Source organism: Nyctibius grandis, chromosome 3 (assembly GCF_013368605.1).
Source record: "Nyctibius grandis isolate bNycGra1 chromosome 3, bNycGra1.pri, whole genome shotgun sequence".
NCBI classification, from domain to species: Eukaryota; Metazoa; Chordata; class Aves; order Nyctibiiformes; family Nyctibiidae; genus Nyctibius; species Nyctibius grandis.
In genome coordinates this window covers 12,253,671-12,268,735 of record NC_090660.1, presented here as the reverse complement: position 1 = coordinate 12,268,735, position 15,065 = coordinate 12,253,671, and positions in this window count along the sequence as shown.

The window sequence follows — 15,065 nt, the reverse complement described above, 5'->3', positions numbered from 1 at the left end:
CAGGAGGAGGTATGTAAGGAGGAAACCAGAAGAGCTAAAATGGAAAGGGCAAATGGCAGAGATATCTGGGGGGAAGAAGCACAAAACTGAAAAACAATAGCATGAATTCCTTTAAGTGTATCAGAAGGACAGAACTTGGAAAAGAGTTGGATGATGGATAGTTAAAAGGATCAGTTCAGAAACATGGATGTCACTGAGCCTTTGAGAAGGCACCTACTCAAGAGTGATTTATTTTTCTTTTTTTTTCTGATGATGGCTAGAGGTACTATTCAAAACTACACAGAAGAAAAGGTGTTGAAAGAAATGGACAAACCGGAAAGTAGAAGATCTCTAGAACTCTTAAGCCTGCTGAAACATAAAAATGACAAAAGGGCCAAGTGAGCAGCAAAAGCATTCATCCGTTGTCCAAATAGGCATTATACTGGGATGCTAGAAGGTGTCAAATGTCCTTCATGTTTGAAAGGCTTTTCTGGGGAGTAACATGACTGCAAACCATGAAAGTCTTATTTGTGAACTTGGTAAGTTAAATCACAAAAGATCACAGAAAAAATGGAAGATATTGTAATCAGATAATTTGACAAGTAACGAGATGGTATTGTAAGAGGTGTTCAACAGGAAAATCATAACTGGAAGTAAAAGGTAGATAGGCAAAATGATGGAGAATAAGTGGAGAGAATGGGTGGATTATTTGTTCTTCAAGAAGACCTTTTCAAAACAGTTCTATTAGAGCCTAGAAGCTAGGCTTTTCATATTGTCTTTCTTTGTCTCTCTGTGTTTAAACCTTTGCTGATCTACCCTTGCAACCTCAACTGGTCTAGGGTGGAGAAGGCAAAAAAGGAATGTGGAACTGTAGTGAAGGTGTATTAGCAGAAAGGTTGCAGAAAATCAGAACGGAGTTAAGCTGGCATTCATAGATGGTGAAATTGTGCTGGTGGCTTCCCTAGCGTTTGGCATTTGGTGAAAAGAAGCTCAAGAGAACCTGGAGTACTCCAAAGGATGGATGGGAGGGTTTGGGGTTTTTTTAAATAAATCTGTACTTGGAATAGAAGACAGAGTAGTAGATATCTGCAGTTTTCATTTTCCCTTTGTCTTGCATGTTTGTAATAAAGAGTGCTGTAGTAAGTAAACAATTTTAAAAATGAAAGTGATTTTAGAACAATGTGAATGATGGATATGCCTTCACCTGGGATATAGCATTGAATTTTAGCTACCCCTTGTCTAAGAAGATATAGCACATAGATTTTAGGGAGAGAAGAAGAAAACAGCTGAACTTTGGCAAGAATATAGATTCTTCTTCTCCAAGATGTGACGGAACTTTTGACTGCTGGGGCATTACAAAGAAATTTGTGTAGCAAGAAGGCATTCCTTAGTTGTTCACCACAAAATATCTTGTGTGTCCTGTGACGCTACTTGTACCACGGCAATACAACTTCCAGCAAAGGCATTTTGAAGGAAGATTTAATGCTGCTTGTTCCCACTGAATGATAGTTTATGCCGCAAAGCACCACGTGACAAAAAGCAGACATTCAGATTGTACCCTTCACTTTTATTGCTCAGTCTGTTGTACAGCAGTGCCCAAGTCAAATTTGCAAGATTAGGCTCCCAGTTACTCGTGCTTTATGATAAATCTGAGACTAGCACTGAGGTTTAGGGCTTTCATCCTTTTGCTAACATTCTTATCTTTCAAGGTCTGTGATAAAGAGTTGAACTTACCCAGGGTCCCTTGCATCGCTATCTGCGTTTGAGGCAAGTCATTCTTGGGAGTGCGGATATTAATTCTACGCGATTTTGGTATGAGTTTGCTTCTTGTTTTTTTTGGAAAGAGCGTTGGAATCGGCTTATGTTCTGAAACATTTTATCTTGTGGTTGAAAACTAGACTTTTGAATTGTATATATAGTTTTGCTTAAGCTCATATCACACTGTACATGGACTCTGCACTATTTTTGTAGAGATTCTGTAATTTACCACTTAAAACAGCTAACAAGTTAAATCCATGAGATCCAAAATTATTTCAAGTGTTGTCTCACAGATGAGGAAGCTCATACTGAAAGAATTAAAGATAATTTGTGTGGTTTCATTCTAGAAAACCATAACTGGCAACTAAGTCACTGGCGATGATCTTATAACGTGCTGGGCACGCAGTATTTCTCCCAGTTGTTGTGGGGGTGCTTGTTCTTACCTTGACTTGTATAGAGATTCCAGGAACTGGAGGGCTGAAGGCCAGCTGCTGAGATCAGATGATATGAAGGATGTGTAACTACTGCACAATAATGGCTCTTATATAAAATAAAGACCTATTAAGAGAGTGAAGAACATCTGCGCTGGAAATGTCCTATGATCTGATCTTGGTTTATGGTACAGCATAACTGGTTAACCTGCAGCTTTTTGCAAATGCAATTGTGCCAAATTATCAAGCTGAGGTATATTGTTTAGTAGTAGTAGTCAGACAATGTGCTAAAGATGTACCCGCACTGAAGATTATAGTCCATTTAAAAAAAAACAACCAACCAACAACAAAAAAAACTTCTCATGGACCATCCCCCATGTTCCTTAAAGTAAAACCCTTTATTTGCCCTAACTGGAGTAAGGGCAAATTGCCTAAGTAAGAAATATGAAGCTGGGGTATGTATATGTTATCAGCCTCCTCCCGCCCTGCCTGAAACGATCCAGTATCTCAGCCCAGCTTGTCTGGTAGCAGAAACTTATGAGTCATTTTTGCACTACTTGACCCCAACACCAGCAAATAAATACCTTGGGCTGGAAGGGACAGTTAGTGTGAGAAGAAAAAGAAAACATATGACAAGATCAAGAGATGTGTCTGGTCTGTAATCTAAAGAAATACACCTTCAGATTTTCCCTCTTGCTCTGAGAATGCAACACTTAATCTTCCTACTGCCACGGAAAAGCTTGGTCACCCTTCTCAGATAAAGCAGTCCAGATATCTCATCAATTCCCACTCACCCATTATTTATTTCACGAATTAGAAAGCTGTCAGCATTGCATAAGAACCATCAGCATGAATATTTGATGACCACAACTCCCATAAGCATAACAAATCTGATATACTGCTAGCAGCCATTAAAAATTCTGTTTACTCCATAAATGTACGTTTATAGAAACCTGTTGAGAGACACTGTCCAAGGAGATTTGAAGCTGGGTATTTATTATGAATCTTAGTTTTGAATATAAATTATATACTTCCCTGAGAGTCTAGTCAACATTTACATCCTCAGTGCATATTTCTACAGTTAATGAATGCTTAGAGCACGACATCGCTTTTGCTCCTCACTATTGTGCGATGAAATGCAATGGCTTTTCAGTTTACACGCTACTGGGATGCATTTGAAAACCACACGAGTGCGCCTCTGTTTTAATAGGCACCAGTATTTTGAAAAGGTGGAATGACTCTAAATTGCATTTTATGTAATACTTGGTTGTAATTGCATATTTTTGCAATTTTTAATCCTGTTAAAACTTTAGCAGCTTTGCCTTTATGCAAGAAAATCTCTCTGGATTTGAAAGTGGACTTCTCTGTGTTTTGCTGTCTCTGTTTAATACAACAGAGATTTCATTTACCTGTACAGCTCCAGTGACTTACACTGTGAATAATAGCAGCTCTTCCTCTGAAGTTTGGAGTTACTTTTAGATATAAAATAATACATTTGCAACCTAATTTGAATTATATTTATTTTTATTACAGAACTCAAAAATTTGTTAATGGTTCTGACTAGAAAGCCAGTCAGAAGTGTTCATTACGGACTGGTACTCAGCTTGTGGGATATTTAAGTGAAGATGCCATATTGGGGCAACGGGGGGAAGGAAGTTTGTCACTCAGTAGTTCGCCCACAGAGAAGATGATGAGATTTTTTTTGAAAACCCAAACATCTATTTTAGTAAAGATGTTGAGCACTAAGTATTCCTGAAAATATTTTCATTCTGGCCCCAGAATGAAAATAGTTTGCATAGGACTGTGAGAAAGCAGGGAATAAAAATGGACAGTGTGCAGTCAGAGGGCCAGAGCACGCAGAGATGGTTTTCCAGGAGTTACCAAAATGAGCACCACACACAAACTGGTGATTTAAAGTGATGTCCACCATTCCCGTGCCCATGGAAAGGGCAATAGTGTTTTCTGATGCATCTATATTTTTTCCCAAAGGCTACAAGACAGAAAGGAAAATCAATCTGGTGTTACTTAACTTGCAAGTTTTACCGTAATAGATGAAAAGCTCCTTCAACCAATGTTTTTGTATTTACAGATTCCAAAAATTGCTTAATTTTCCAGAAACTTCTGTAAACTTTTTAACCATGCTTACTGCTTTGCATACTTTTACAGAATGTTGTGGCAGTATTTATGATAGACATTCTTCAGCTAATATCAGATTTTTTTTCACGACTTATGTGAAGTCTAGTTTGACTAACTTGCAATTATTAGATGTATATAGCTTAAAAGGCCGGAGCAATGAGCAGAATTATCTGCACCTTATTCTTAGAACTCATTAAAAGAAATAAAAAATTCCTTGGTTTAACTATGTCCGGCAAAAAGCAGGGCAACGGTGGCAACCTGGATCCATCATGCTGTGCTGCCTCTCAGGAACACAAGCCTTTTCTTCTTTGCAAAGAAAGACTATGGATCTGATTGAGCTGGATATTTTAAATCTGCATCTTTAAAAAAATATATGTTGACACCATTTTAGTAGACAGGGAAAACAATGCAAAACATTCAGAAATGAAAGTGAAGTATCAGTTGTACCTTTTAAAATGTTTTTTTTTCTCCTTCTTGCCAGTGTTTCTAACATCGCTCTAGGAGTCTGAAATTAAACCATTTCCCTGTTGATTTGGGTTGGCTTTTTCTATTGGAAAGAAAGAAAAGAATATGCTTTCCTTTTTTCTTCTTTTCCTATCATTGCAGAAGCACCACAAGGATTCCCTTCAAAGAAATCTGATCGGCGACTTAACACAATATAAAAAGTTATGTAAAAGCACTAAGAAATATTCTCATAGAAGCCATTTGGGAAAGAAATGAGACAAAAACAAATGTTTCAGCCAACATTTCCAAAGGAAGATCTATCATTTTTATTATTATTATTTTTAGACTCAGGTTTTTTTCCTCATTCAAGCACATGAAGAATTGACTTTTCATACATGTCTCGTGCCAGAGCCCAAGCTGGGAATAAGGTGTCTGTCTGCTCTTCAGCATTTGATACAGCGGAGCTGAGGATCCTGAGGGGAAGTAACAAAGCTAAAAGCAAGATTACAACCCTGGACTTCAGGAGAGCAGGCTTTGGCCTCTTCGGGGATCTGTTTAGAAGAATCCCTCAGGAAATGTCCCTGGAGAGAAGAGGGGTCCAGGAGAGCTTGTTGATTTTTAAGGATCACCTCCTCCCAGCTCCAGAATGATCCATCCCCTTGAGCAGGAAATCAAGCAAAGATGGCAGGAGGCCTGCATGTATGAGCAAGGAGCTCCTGACAAAACTAAAATGTAAAAAGGAAGTGTGCAAGAGGAGGAAGTAGGGGCAGATGACCCAGAAGGAATATAGAAACACTGTCTGAGTGTGCAGGGATGGGGTAAGAAAAGTCAAAGCCCATCTGGATTTGAATCTGGTGAGGGACATGAAGGGCAACAAGAAGAGCTTCTCCAGGTTCATTAGCAGGAAAAGGAAGATTAGGGAAAATACAGGCTTGGTGCTGAATGGGGCAGGAGACATGGTAACAAAGGACGTGGTAAATGTCAAAGTTACCAATTCCTTCTTCCCCTTGGTTTTTACTGTAAGACTGGACTTCAGCAATCCTAGGCCCCTGAGACCAGTGGGAAAGTCCAGAGCAAGGAAGATTTGCCCTCAGTGGAGGAGGACTGGATTAGGAAGCATTTAAGCAAATTGGACACACTCAGGTCCGTGGGACCTGATGGGATGCACTCAGAAGCACTGCAGGAGCTGGTTGATATAATCGCGAAGCCACTCTTGATAATCTTTGAAAGATCATGGCATTTGGGAGAGGTTCCTTAGGACTCAAAGCAAACAAATGCCACCCCCTGACTTCAAGAAGGACAATCTGGGGAAGTACAGGCCAGTCAGCCTCACTTAGACCTCTGGGAAGGATGATGGAAAAAATCCTCCTGGAAATAATTTCCAACATACAAAGAACAAGAAGGTGACTGGGAGTAGTCAGCATGGACTTAAGAAAGGGAAACTGTGTTTGACCAGCCTGATAGCCTTCTACAATGAAATGACTGTCTCACTGTGTTAGGTTATGTGATAAAGCTCATCTGCATACCCACAAAGGAGCTCAGGGAGACAATGGCAGCGGGGGAGCCTGAATAATATCCGGCTGGGCTACACCCAGAGCCATCAACCCATCAAAGGCCCATCTACACAAGTCCAGAGGAGCACAGGGGCACAATGGCAGGTGGGAACCCAAACTAAGGACTCCCGAGGAACCATCATCTTGCCTGGGCCCCTCCCTGGGCTGTCCCAGCAGAGTCTCAGTCCCAGTGTCTAGGCGTGAAACCCATCACCATGAGTCATTGAGAACATCTCTCTCGGTCACCCTTCAGACTCAGGGGGTTGCTGTCTAGGTGTGGGACATTTTATGAGATACAGTTTGGGATCACACAGGACTTTTTATAGGATGCTGAGGGGAGGAACCAAAGGCAGGACAAGGGAGGGTTTTGGATGATTTGGGGAGGAACAAGAGTGGGAAAATAGAGGGGTAAATGTATAAAAAGGGCTGGTTGTGTGTAAACAGTTGACTGGTCAGTATGGTTGTCTGGCTGTGCCCTTCACCTGCAGTCTGTCCTGAGAGAGCTGGGACTGTTTCATCTAGAGAAGAGAAGGCTCGAGGGGGATCTTATTGATGTGTACAAATACCTGAAGGAAAGGTGTAAAGAGCCAGGCTATTTTCAGTGGTGCCTTGTGACAGGACAAGAGGCGATGGGCACAAATTTAAATACAGGAAACTCTGTTTAAGTCTAAGTAAAAGTTTTTTCACTCTGGAGGTGGCTGACCACTGGGAGTGGTGTCCAGGGAGGTTGTGGAGTCTCCATCCTTGGAGACATTCAAAACCCAACTGGACATGGCTCTCAGAAACTGGCTGGAGTTGCCCCTACTTTGATCAGGGAGGTTGGACTGGATGATCTCCAGAAGTCCTTGCCCACCTCAACAGGTTTGCAATTCAGTGACATCAGTGTAGCTGGGGTGCAGCACAGCACAAGTTGTGAATGCAGAACATCCTCTCCTGTAGCGTCACCTACAGCTGCTTCAACTGCCAAAGGAATCAGTGAGCACCTCACCTGACTCCGAAGGAAGGAGCAGAAGAGGTAAGAAGGAAGATCTGCAGCCTGCCACCCTGCCCTGGCCCATAAGCGATGGTAGGGGTGGTTCGGTTGTTCTCCTGGGGCTGGTGCTGCCCTGCGAGTGCCAGTGGGCACCTTCCCACTGCTGCACGTCTCTGCTCCTCACCCTGCCCCAGCAACAGCCCTGAGGGACAGCTGCCTCTTGGCTTGCATGTAGGTGCGAAGCCTCTTCCTTTTGGGATGGGTTAGGGCACCCAGGGGTGCTGCAATAGAAATAAGATCCAGGCAGGAGCAGCTTCCCTGCTTTGCAGAAAGCGATGCAGCCGGGAGCGTTCCCAGGCCACCATCAGCACGGCGGCCGCCCTTCCCTGGCCACACTGCTGGCTCCGGAGGGGGATGTCGGCCGCGAGGGTCCCGCTCCCTTCACACCCCCTTCCCAGCCACAGGCCAGGCTCCTCTCTGGAGGCATCCCGCTTTAGCATAGAGTAAATATTATTTAATCTAGTAAAATTCCTCTGGATAGCTCTAGACTCTTACTAAAAAAACAAAAGAAAGGCTGCCGGCTAATTTTGGGCAGTCGTTACTGAGAGAGTTACAACCATGGGGAATTTTATTGGCCTGCTGTGATGCAAGTTAAATATAGGGGCACCAGGAATTTCCCTCCAGGCCAAATAAGTCCCACATAAAATATTTGAACTTTGCAGGCATGCACACCCCATAAGGCAATGCCGAGCATTTCATCCGAGTGATAATGTAACGAAGGCCCGCTCTCCAGTACTGCAGCAGCCCTGTGTGAGAGGGTGGCCGATTCCTTCGTCTGTGTTTTATTCTTATGCTGCTGTGCATGAGATCTGTACGCCACCATCCTTGCTCCTGCCTGTGCCTGCGCGCTCCTTTTCTTTGATCCTTCCCAGCACCATGGAACCTAATTCACACTTACTCCTCTGTGTGGAATTACTTCAACGATTTCACCTGGGTTACTCCACTATTTTCACCAGCACACCTGAGAGAGTTATCAGTTTGTTTACCTATTTTTTAAAGTTCCAGAGTTCACTCTCTCATTCCTTACAGCTCCATGAGAGGTGTTTATTTTGTTTGGCACTCAGTGTAAAATTAAATTAAAATAAAATAAATTTTAATAAAGAGAAAATATAAGAGAATAAAAGAGAAAAGAAAAAAGTTCGCTGTTCCTAATTGAAGCAGCTAACTGGCCAGTCCTGGAAGCACTGCTCTTTGGATAAATCACAGGCCTTCACTCCCTGTGCAGACACCTAGAAGTCCCTGGAGAAATGTTACTGTTCCAGTGTAAACTGCTACTCACATGTAAGTACTCACGGACAGCTTGCAGCCTGAGTAGGAAGGGAACAAAAGATGTCTGGTATGAAAGAGCAGGTCAATGGAATTATTCCTAGAAACTTTTCAGATGTTTTTAAAATGAGCTCACCATGTTAATTACTGCTTCTTTTTTTTTATGGCTGTGCATGCTGGTAGGGTAGAGGAGCGTGCTACAGCCAAGCACTTGGGTTCTCTGTGCCTTACAGCCTTGGCCAAAGAGAAATCCTCTCCTGAATTTTTTTATAGGTTATTTGGGGGTTAACTGGGATCCTGGATTCCACTGAAAAGATATGTGTTGCTCCAAACTGTACCTGTCTTCGTAGCAAGATACTAAGTGGATTAAATATACAATGTTTCCCAAAGGAAGGAGTATGCATGTAACAAATATGACTCTTAAAACACGACATTTCTGGGGGATAAAGGAAGACGAACAGTTCCCATTAGCTTTCCTCCCTCCAACACATACATGTCACTGTGAATGACGGTTCCCCAGTAATTAGAAACCATAAGGACCAGGTGAAGTTCCCAGAGAATATTGATTTTTAAGCAGTGAACATATTTTCTTGGTTATATTATTCAATACAGATTTCCCCTTTTCTGACTGCAGAAAACCTCACTGGAAGCATATTTTTGTTTGCCTTGGCCACATGGATGTGAGTGGGGTGACACAGCAGAGAGGTCTATGCCTAACGCAAGTGCTCGGTTTAAGGGTGGGCTTGCAGGGCTGGGGCCTAATAAACACCTACAGATTAGCTGATTTTAAACAGTCTGGAACATTTTGTCATTTGGTGTCTCAAGAAGAATCTTAAAAGAATCTAAATCATGGTGGGTTATGTCATTGAAACCTGTGGGAAATCTGTGCTGCCTGTGCTTGCATAGCTCAGAGGAACAGATTGTGCCCCAGTTCCCTTAGACGGGGAGCTTCTTCAAGGAGGACCCATTTCTGCTCTTCTTTTGGGGGAACGTTGTCCACTTTGTTGTCACTGCTGGAGGTAAATGAATTAATAACATGAACAAATAAGGAAAATCAGAGCAAGCTGGCAACACCGACAGCAAAACTGACAACTTATACATGTAGTTAAACTCAGGATTTCTTCCAGAGGTGAATATACAAAAAAACCTATACAAGTCTGTTTCTTTGTTTTGTAAGCTGTAATTTTTGAAACACATCATTTAAAGTTTGTGCTTAATCTCTTTTAATCTTCTTCCAGTAAAATAAAAAGTAAAAATAAATATTTTTAACCTCTCCTTGTGCCTCTGGCTTTTAGTACTTAAAGGGAAGTGAGTTTAAAGTAATCATCTTGTATAACAAGGGAAAAGTTGTATTGTCTCAATCATGTCTTAGAGCTTTTCTGCTTCAGAAATATTATTCTGCAGCATTCTCCTGTGCCTGCAGATATTAATAACACCGTGTCATTCAGACCAGACTATCAAATGAATTTACGAAACTAACGGCAAAGGAGAATTAATTGAACCTTCCTCACAGTGGAGTATCTTATCATCCATACGCAGTAGATAAGCTGGGCAACTGCTGTAAAAACTGAAGCCGTGTGCATGTGTTTAATGGTGATAAACAGAGTAATTAGCGTGCAAAAACATTTGATGCAATGTTCCTTCACCTACAGAATTCCTCCATTCTCAGTTTATATTTCCTCTCCACCTTAAATCAGATACTTTTACTGGTGAAAATAACAATGATTAAAATTAACGAGCAAACAAGAAGCAAGCCTGCTAGCCGCCTTGCAGTCACCTTGCCTGCCTGCTTGCTGATTAGCACCAGGGGACACCTTGCAAACTTCCTGCAAACAAAGTACGAAGCGATCGACTGCTCCGAGCTCAGCCACAGCACGTGCTAACCGAAATTATCGCAGTATCACTGCCTGCAGCGTGAAATTGTCAGAGCCCAGAGAACCAGGTACGTGTGCACGTGTTCAAGAGCAGTGGGAAGGAGGCCCTCACTGCAGTTCAGTTAGACCAGGTGCACCAAAAAGGGAAGGTGCAGCGTGTGAACGTGACCTCTCCAGGGAAAGTGTCAGCTCAGTGGCAGCGCCCACCGCATCGCCTGATGTTTTGCTGATGCTGTGCCCCGTCTATTTTCTCACTGACTTCCTGCAAAACTGCACACATCAGTTGTGCAGTTAGTTGTGTTCTTGGAAGTGACAGACCAGGAAATTCCGATTGAAACACCCGTTTATGAGGCTCTTCTTGGTTACATGCAGTCTGCATCAATCAATAAAGCCGTGCCGTGAAAAGTCATTTCATTTTGCAGAGGATTTTGATATTGCAAAATCTGGTTTCATTCCAAATTGGAATGAAACATAAATTTCAATGTTTTTCCATGAAAGGGAAAACCTTTGGGGTCACTGCATTTCTGGCAGGCTGTAGAGAAGGGAGGGTGCTGGAAACCCTGGGTCTCCCATCCCGGAGCTTTCCATGTGACTGGCAGGACTGGGATCAGTGAGCCTGAAAACCACAGGGTCTCTCACTTTCCCAGGGAGCTGCAAGGCTGAGAGCTGGTGATTCAGTTCATCGTTCCCCAGCAGTCTGCATGGTGAGGTGTGGTGAGCTTGGTGCTGTAGCCCTAGCTCTGCTCTACCTCCTGTGTGTGTGAGTTGGTCCAGTCCGCTGCATCTGTTTGCTTCATAGCTTTGGATTTCTAGATGCATTCCCAAAGTGCAGACCCATTCTGAGCATCCCCTCGTGAAAAATGAGACCTTAGTATCCAACTCTGTAGGGCTTTTGGAGTCGAGTGCCAAGTTTATGTGCAAAAACATTGTAGCTGATTCGCCTTTGGTGCCAGCTCAAATCTTTGTCAGTGCTGAACTTGACCTCCATGTAATGGTTTGCTCTCACTGATGCAGATCCCGAGGCTGGTGTCAGGTCTCAGAGACTCCCTGATGGCTTAATCAAACCCTTTCCCAGAGCACCAGTTCTGTGGGTACCCTGGCAGATGATTGCCTCCTTGGGGACACATGATAGCTGAAGTGTACACTGCAGCCTTTGCATGAGGTTTTCAACCATATCCCCGCCCCGCCCCCCCCCTTACTGCCCCCCTCAACACTATTTATTTTAGGCAGCACAAGAGAGATACAGATCTAGGCAAAACAATAACATGTCTATGTGCCATATCATGCCTCAGTTTTCTCATCATACTGGGACATTCCTGAATGCTTTCTGGGGCCGTGATCTCAGGAACACAGAATCTCTTCTTTGTGGACCTGACCCTACAACATGGACCACAGCAGGTTTCCTCTCCCTTTTGTGAGCTCTAGCCCCTTCTTTCTTCCAGCATTAACATCAGACAGTCAAAATTATGCCACTTGGCACCATTCTCTTTAGCACGTCTATCGCACTGTCTAAACCTATTGAAGATGTCAGTGACCCATGTAGTCACTTACCTAAGAGAGACCTTCACCTCTCTTTCACATATATACATGTATATTTCATCTATCCATCCATTGCCTAAGCACTAACCCTGGGCAAGGTCTCTGAAAGCAAGAGGTCACATAGCAATCAACAACTGGATGTTTTCTGTAATCAGTCTCTTCAGAGGATTCAGTGTAGATGAGTCAACATTCTCCAATGGGCAGAAAATACTTCCTTCAGACAGTTTCTGACCGCAGAGAACTATTAAGTGCTGTACTTGTGATTCACTCCAAGAATGAGCATGCCAAGTTGAAGTGACTGGAAGAGGGAAAAAGGTTTCTAAGGATGTGAAATGTTGCCACCATTCTCAATTTTAAATGTGCCTGAGGACACGAGGTGCCCCATTAGAATAGTGTGTGAACGTAGACACACTCTACCCCTGCCTCAAGAGCCAAATCACGCTTTAAGGGCCTTGTCTGAGCATCTTCGTCTCCACCTGAAGTCAATGAGGGTTGATGGTGCTTAACATTTCTGAAAAATAGGCCTAACATTCACTGGGTTGTGTTGGTGTTTAGCCAAGAGCTTAGGAAGCACAATCTTTTCCCTTCCTCTGCAGCTTTGGGGCAACCTGGTTTCTTGCAGCAGCACAGAACAGCACTAAGAATTTGTATGTTTTTTGAATGGTGGCAGACATTTGATGGAAACCTCCATATGTAGGTCTGGATACAGGTCTGCTTTTTTTTTTTCTTTTTTTTTCGTTTGACCATCTAGAAACCTTCTATGGAAGAAGACCAGAAGAGCTTAGCTTGTTTACCTTGTCAAAACCCAGGCTTCAAGAGATTATGGGAGTGGTGTATAAATACTGGGTAAACAGTGGAAAGATCACTGACGCTAAAGGACAATGTTAGCTAAGAAAAGCTCAAGCTGGAAAAGAGGTGTCTATAAATGGACAGTATCTTTCTAAGGGAAATAATAGAGTTTTCCACCCCCTTCTTTTTTAAAGACAGAGCTTTATCATTTATTCAAATTCAGATACAGTATGCCTGGCAGCCACAGCAGGGAACAAAAATCAGACACCCAGAAAATCTTCCCAGCTCTAAGGTCCTATAAGTATCTTTTCTGCAAAAGCCTGTGCTATTGAACTGATAGAGAGCTGCCAGAAAATGAATGCTATTTGAGCTTAAGCCTGCTCATGGTGAATTCATTTGAAAATTCAAGCAGATGATTTCAGGGTAATTATTATTATGTTGCTTGCTTAGCTGCAGCTGTAATTTCCTTTTTGCATAGTGTAGACAGAGCTTTACAGAATGTTTCTCAGCACCTTCTGTGATAATTGACAGCTATATGTAAACCCTGCCTATTGTTTCAGATAGCACAACATGTTCTCAATTGCATATTTCAGATTAGAAACGGATTGAAAAATGAAAAGACAAATAAAGCAATAAAATACTCCTCCTGTCACATGGATGCGAACCCAACTGGTGTTTAATGGAAGCTTTATGAAAAAGCTGAGAAAAGACCATACTTCTCCAAAATTCAAGCCGTACTTTGACATAGGGTTGTACATGAGGATATGAGAGACTTTTTCGATCCAAAGGAATATTCTTTGTCTTATTTCCTTTGCCCTGTTATCTTTGGAGATTATTTATGGTTAATAAGCTGACAGCATCAAAAAAATGCAGGGCTAGATTGTGCCGCCTACGCAGAATGATGTGTTGGAGTCTAATGACTGTTTTTCCTCAAAAAAGGTCCCACAAGCATGCAACCTGCCCCCGGATGACCCTTGCTAGGATGAAGGCTGAAGACACGCAAGCCCTCTGCAGGAGGTTTGCTGTAGGAGTGAGAAGGGCACGTAGTTGCGTAAGACATTAAACTGTAGGAGATAACGAAATCATGGCCTTTATTGAAAGGGAGACAGACCTACAAGACATAACAGCATTGGTCAAGGCTCCATGCCCAAGCTACACCACTTCAGCAGCAACTGCCGTGGCTAATCACCACCCCAATTAGCCACAATGGAGGCTTTGCTAAAGCAGGTTTGAGGAGAAACGTATATATGCATGTAAGTAACGCATCAAGGAGACACGAGGAGCTGGTGGAGATGACAGAAAGAGAGACTTGGATGCAGAGTCCCTTTCTGCATTAAGAGAATTCTTGCAAAACAGGCTTGAACAGAGGATCGAAGCACCTTTTTTTTTTTAAGTTGGAAAACAAAACAAAATTTGAAACACCGTCACTAACCCGGTAGACCAGCACTAATCAGAAAGCCAGAGAATACTGTATGACACTGGAAAGGATTTTATGCAGATGATGTCATTCTTTCTTTGAATGAATGCTATTAATCTGCATCTGAAGCGTAAAACCATGAGGTAATGGAACACATTAATTGCTGCAAGCTGCCAGTGTCTCTAGGCCAGTGGTTACCAATGTTTTCAGAGCCAGCCTCTTAGCACTTTTCCTCCCTGCCCTTGTCCCCAGCGGATAACTTCCACTTTTGCCCACAGGTTCCCATTTCAGCTGTCCACCAGCCAGAGCCTTTGCTGCTATTTCCTCTCCTGTGTCCCAGCTCCTCATGCTCCCGCTGCTTTTTCCCATGGCCAGCTCCAAGAACAAGAGCACAGACCCCAGCAGAACTTATTCACTTGGCCCCTGCGCTCTGCTGAGCCTCACCTTCAATGTGGACATACCTCACTGGCTGGGAAGAGAAGTCCTAAGTTGCCTGAATTGTTCCCCTAGCTCAACTGCAATGGTGAAAGGGAAGGTGCATGCAGAGAATCTGAGTGGCATTTTTTCCATCACAAATTAAACAAGGGTGTGGGAGCTCTTTGGTTCAGGTGGAAGCTCATTATTGTGTTCTTCCAGGTTCTCGGCTTTTGTTCAGGAGGGAACCTCAGAGGATTTTGAGAGCATTGTGTAAATGACCTTGCAGAGCAAGCTATTAGTATTCACTGAGTATGTCCAATAGTCGCAACTTACGCTAAGGCAATAGCACTTCCATTAATGTGTGGGTTTTGTGAGGTTTTTTTGGCTAATTAGATTGTACATCCTTTGGAGCAGATTCTTCCACGTCTA